The 6,650-nt window shown below is 37.5% G+C and overlaps 1 pseudogene; it reads right to left on the reverse strand.

Annotated features, from left to right (window-relative positions):
- Nucleotides 1-343: 343 nt before the first annotated feature.
- LOC132596713 (protein tyrosine phosphatase type IVA 1 pseudogene) lies at nucleotides 344-6,308 on the reverse strand (annotated as a pseudogene).
- Between the last annotated feature and the right edge of the window lie 342 nt (nucleotides 6,309-6,650).

Here is a 6,650-nt window from a genome sequence, read left to right on the forward strand (position 1 = left end):
GAATGTTCATAGTTCCTGGGATTTCAGTTTTGCGTGATACTAAAAATATACAAGTATTGCGTTGGATATTTTGGCACCTGATATCCCTAATTTTTTTATACTTTGATAAGATTCTGGCATGAGAATCAATTTAAAGACAACATAATTCTGCATGATTTCAGGAAAGGAACATTCCATTGGTACAAAAAATAAGTACATTTTAAATGATGAACAATGAGAACCTTTCGTTAAGCATCCAAATAGGTTGACTGTAACTGAAACATAGAGATTATAATTATGCCAAGCTTGCGATCTGGTAAAACTACTTTTCAGCCTGCTATGGAAGCTTCATTAGACTTGCTCACTAAGCCACCATGTTGGCTGGTATGGACGTCAAATTAGGACCTGTCTCAAGTTCCACTTCTAAGGCAACAGCAACAGGCATCCTGGTTTTGTTGACTATAATAGTTGTTTCTAAGGTCATTGGAGTTTTGAAGCACATCCATATTTTAGCATAATATTTCTTCATATACAAAAGTTCCTTGCTGTTAAAAGCTCCACACTACTTTTGTCTTATGAACTGCACTGCATCTTCATATTTCATTCCACCTTCTGTTAATACCAGGACGACAAACACTGGAGCTCTGCTAAGAGCTGCAACTCAGTAGCAACACAGCAACCATGTTTTTCACAAAACTTAACTTTTTACAAGACTTAACCAGTCATCAACAATCTGGCTGGATGGCGGGACACCGTCATCAAAAGGCCACTTGTGAACATGGATACCTTCTTTCTTCACAAGGGCAGTGCTATCCTGTTGTGATAACTCCTTACTTCTTAAATTTCTCCATAAAATGTTTAAGGTTGCATTCGTTAGACTGAATGTAATGGGAAATCTCATGTTCTTGTATGAGACTTCCACAGGATCTGGAAGGTTTATTCAAGCTATGTTAATTTAGTTAAAAACATCCAATAAGGTTATAAAAAAAATTTTTTAAATTGAATAAAGAAATGACATAAAGAAACTGGTCTATTTTAATATATTCCACTTGAAATTCTCAGTGCTTTGAGTGTGAAGCTGGAAGTAATAGGAAATGAAGTGAACTTCCTAACAAGAAGCAGAAATCTTTCAATCCAGTAATACTGAGGCAGTGGATAGGAAGTACACTGAGTTTTATCCCATCTAGGTCAGAACTCATTGCAAATATTCTGCAGATTTCAATTCAACACTCTGTGTCCAGGTTAAATGCTCTTATGTGGGCTTCCTGGTGAAATAGTGATGAATTTCTATATTTCACTTGTCTCCAGAGAGGCCATGCTGTGCCTGGAAGAATCTCCACTGGCCGTCAGAAACTCCATAAATGTGGGCAAGAAAGGAATACTCATTAAAGGCTGTGGTCTAATCATACAGCTGGACCGTAGGTGGTAGGGACACAGGTGGTGGTGGGGCATCACCTTCTACCATGCAGTGAGAGGCCCCGAGGAGAGCCTGGTGCTAAGTTGGCCCACAGCAGAGGGAGCCAACATGCATGCTGAGGCCCAAAGATTAACTTTTATTCAAAGAAGGGAAAGCTGGGAAATGAGGGAATTCAAAAGCACATTAATGAAAAAATTTATGAACTGAACCTATTTAGCCAAGAGACTTAATGGATAGAGGCAGGATGTTTATGTGTGTTTTGCATGGAGAAATGTAAGGATGTACATGGGGCTGGGCAGAAATGTCTCTTAGCTGTCTCTCAGGATTACTCTAGTCTCTGTTTCCAACCGGCTGAAAACTCTCCGCTAACTTCCCTTGTTTCAGAATAAAATCCAGAATTTCCATCACGCCATATATTGTCTGGCCACAGCCTTACCTCTCCGTCTTCAATTACCACTCATCCTCACCACATTCGCCCTGTGCTCTAGCAATTCAAGTCCCTTGGCATAACTCTAAGATGCATGATTTCATACTTCTGTCTCTTTTTAAAAAGGGCTGGCAAGAGTTAAAGCATGGATTCTCATGAAGGTCCAAACTTTCTAACATATTTAGCTTCCTTCTTGCTAAATGGAATCCAATTGTAGTATATAGCTAGCTTTAGAGGCCATCCTAAAATTGATATATCCATTTCTTTGTACCATCAGTACAAAAATATAGGGCAGAATATGCCTTTAACTTTGGAGCCAACTGCCTCACTTACCAATTCCCAAGAGACAGGGTCAGTGGATTATCGAATTCCTGCTGATGATTCTGCTCAAAAGGCTGCTTTCAGCAATGCACAGGGCTCTAGTCGATGGAATCCTTATTTTTAGAAATGCTGCATTCTTTCTAGTCTAAAAATAGCCCCTGACAGTTCTCAACATCTAAAACCCCCTGGGTAAAATGTACCCAAATTTATACCTTTGAATTTATAGAATCTGACTAGGAAAATTTCACATGGGTATAAAATTCCAGGGATTGAAGATAAATGAGATAACTCGTATAATATTTTGAGCTCTGTGGGCATAAATTGCTATATACATCTAAGGCACAGTAGAATAATAGAAAAAAAGAATAAGGGGAACTTAAAATAACGACTCATCAAACAGGAAAGCAAGTCTCCTCACTAACTTTCAGTTACATTGGTAAGGGATAACTGTGAATTTTGATGTTAAAGGACTTGTGATCTGGGTGGATGGTTTCCCAAGCTTTTCCCTTTGTTTTTCCCATGGGCTTTCTATCCATTCCTCTAGTGCAGTTAAGATAGGAAGAAGGAAAAACACTTATTTTCTCTATGTGTTAGTGTCATAGAGTTTCCTAAACCAACAAGAAAGTCAGGGGGATATAAGTATTCCCTATTCCCTTCTCCTCCTCTCATCCCAATCCAGATACTCTTTCTGCTGAGGTGGGAAGGATTTCAGTAATCCTCCTTTTTCCCACAGTTTCATGCTAACCTCACAAACATCACACTTACCCTAGTTCTCTGGACTGCACCCACCAACCACATTACTCTTCTCACTGCTATGCCGACACTTTTCTGTTACATTCCGCACACTGACTCTTTAGAGTCCCTGATGAAGTAGCACCATCAGGAGTGTTTTGCCTCTTCCTATTTGTCCCTCAGGGAGACAGACCAACATTACCTGCTATCACACCATTTCAAAATGGGGCAGATACATTTTAAGAAACACATTTACTGTACCATATTAGCCTGAAAGCATATATATCCCACTTCTCCAGGGAGAGTTTAGCCACCCCACAACCCCTCCAGAGCTGCATCTCCTTTCATCCCTGCATGCCTCTGAGACACCCATCTCATATCTATCCCCTCTTTTGGTCAGGGGAAAAGGTGGATAGATATGGGTTGTTCAACACTATTGAGGTTTAGGGATCCTAGTTTTCACAATTTATAGAGATAAACTTTTGAAACTTTATTAGACATGATTCATCAATCCCTTTGTAACTTTGGATTTCTCTTTTGCAAAATTCTAGCTCATGTAACAAACAAACTTCTGTATGACTATCTCTCATTTACCAGGATTTCAGTTCTAGTATACTTGAAATTCAGAACATTTCTATTGGGATACAACTTGTAAATATTTTAATGGCTTTTCCATTAACAACCTCTAAATTACTATCTCTGAGTCCTGTAACCTGAGTCAGTCATTAATGTATCCAAATGAGGAAGTCAGAAAGAAATATGCTAAGTATTTGCATGGAGAACTACATACATTAAAATATATCTATGTAATGATCTATATGGAAATAGAATCTAAAAAAGAGTGGATATATGTGTATGTATAACTGACTCACTTTGCTGTATAGCAGAAACTAACACAACATTGTAAATCAACTATACTCCAATAAAAAATATTAATAACAAATTTTAAAAATATACCTATGATTTGTATATTTCTACAGCTACAAAAAGGATTTACAGAATCACGTTAAAAGAGTTTTAGTGAGCAATGTATGATAAATAAAAATAATTGGATAATAATTAGCATTTCTAATTTAAGACATGTACAATATAATTGGTAGTCTCTTAATTAAATGAGCTCTTATTATCCCTATCAAAATACCAAGGGCATTTTTCACAGAACTAGGAAAACTAATTTAAAAATTTGTATGGAAACACAAAGGACCTCAAATGGCCAAAACGATATTGAGAAAGAAGAACAGAGCTAGAGGAATCATGCTCCTTGACTTCAGACTGTACTACAAAGCTACAGTAATCAAAACAGTATGGTACTAACACAAAAACAGATACATAGATCACTGGAAAAGAAGAGACAGCCCAGAAATAAACCCATGCACTTATGGTCAATTAAACTATGTCAAAAAAGGCAAGAATATACAATGAAGAAAACACAGTCTCTTCAATAAGCAGTGCTGGGAAAACTGGACAGATACATGTAAAAGAATGAGATTAGATCATTATCTAACACCATATACAAAAATAAACTCAAAATGGATTAAAGATCTAAATATAAAAGCAGAAACCATAAAACTCCCAAAAGGAAACATAGGCAGAACACTCTGACAAAAATTATAGCAATATTTTTTGGACCTATCTACTAAAGCAAAGGAAATAAAAACAAAAATAAACAAATGGGATCTGATTAAACTTAAAAGCTTTTGCACATCAAAGGACACCATCAACAAAATGAAAAGACAACCTACTGAATGGGAGAAAATATTTGCAAATGATATGACCGATAAGGGGTTAATAGCCAAACTATCTAAACAGTTAATATGACTCAACACACACACAAAAAAACCTGATTAAGAATGGGGGACTTCTTTGCAGTCCAGTGTTTAAGACTTCATCTTCCAATGCAGGGGGTGCGGGTTCAATCCCTATTCGGGGAGCTAAGTTTCCACATGCCTCGTGGCCAAAAAACCAAAACATAAAACAGAAGCAATACTGTAACAAATTCAATAAAAACTTTAAAAATGGTCCACATCAAAAAAAAACCTTAAAAAAAAAAGAAATGCACAGAGACCTAAATAGACATTTTCCCAAGCAAGGCATACAGATGGACAACAGGCACATGAAAAGATGATCAACACTGTTAATGATCAGACAAATGCAAATTAATACCACAATGAGATATCAACTCACACCTGTCAGAATGGCTATGATCAACAAGAACACAAATAACAAATGTTGGTGAGTATATGGAAAAGAGGAAACCCTAGTACACTGTTGGTGGGAAGTGCAGCCACTATGAAAAACAGTATGGTGGTTTCTCAAAAAACTAAAAGTAGAACTACCATATGATTCAGCAATTCCTCTCCTGGGTATATACTCAATAAACCTCAAAAACACTAATTCAAATAGATACATGCACCCCAATGTTCATAGTAGTATTATTTACAATTGACAAGATATGGAAGCAACCTAAGTGCCCATCAACAGATGATTGGATAAAGAAGATGTCCCCCGAACACACATGCATGATAAAATACTACTCAGCCATGAAAAGAATGAAATTTTGCCATTTGCAACAACATGGATGGACTTGGGGGTATTTTGCTAAGTAAAATAAGTCAGACAGAGAAAGACGAATACTGTATGATATCACTTATATGTGAAATCCAAAAAATGAAACAAGGTAGTGAGTATAACAAAAAAGAAACAGACTCACAGATATAGCAAACAAACTAGTGGTTACCAGTGGGGAGAGGGAAGGGGGAAGGGGCAAGTTAGGATTAGGGGACTAAAAGGTATAAACTACTATGTATAAAATAGATACGCTACTAGGATATATTGTACAACACAGGGAATATAGCCATTTTGCAATAATGAAGTGCCAAATAATATGGGGTCATATTCTTAAACCTCCACAATTTGCACTTTGGTCCAAAATTATTTGCGTTATTTCCACTTTCAAAATACAGTCACTCTCTCCTGATAGCCTCCACAAGTTTGATCTCATTGCAGCCTCAGGCTCAGGGCTGAGGCCCAAGACCTCATTACAGAAGGGCACGCAGGTCCCTGGATTAGTTTCCTTGGATGCATCTCCTCAGGTGTGGTTTCTCTCAATTTTAAGATGTGTGAATTAAAATGAAAAGTTATTTTCCTCCTATACATCCAATATACACTGGTGGGGTAGGCATAGGATAAGTGCTATAGACACAACTATTCAAAAGGAAAGGGGAGGTGGAAATGGGAGGCACAAAGTTCACTGATACACAGCAATTTTGAAACCCAGTCTGACACGTTTGCAGTTCCTTGATTAGGAGCCAGTTCTGCAACCTGGGACTGATTCTTCAGAGTTCTTGGTTCCATCTTATTGGATCCTTGTTCCGCCACTTGAGTTATCCTTCCTTTCCCATGAAAAGGAGGCTGTGTATGCAACTGAGTCATTTTCTCAGATTGTCTCCTGCCTGTAGAGACTCAAAGATCCAAATGCTCTTTTGCATTTTGTGTTGTCTTTGTCCCATTCTGTCCACACTAACACAATTACATTAAAAATGATATGGGCTTTCTGTGTAGCAACTTATAACTGATTCTTTTAGACAGAGATCAAACCCACAAATCTTTTCAAGATAAACACTTTTCTACCTTGAGTTCCCTGCGAGGTTTCTATGGGAAAACACTCCTAAGATTCTTAGGGACCTATTGTTTACCAGTGAGGGGGTGTGGTCTCCAGGGATGCCCTTAAAATGTTTAGAAGGCTTTTTTTTTCTGTTTGAAAGGATTTATGTG

This window comes from Globicephala melas, chromosome 2 (assembly GCF_963455315.2).
Source record: "Globicephala melas chromosome 2, mGloMel1.2, whole genome shotgun sequence".
Classification (NCBI taxonomy): domain Eukaryota; kingdom Metazoa; phylum Chordata; class Mammalia; order Artiodactyla; family Delphinidae; genus Globicephala; species Globicephala melas.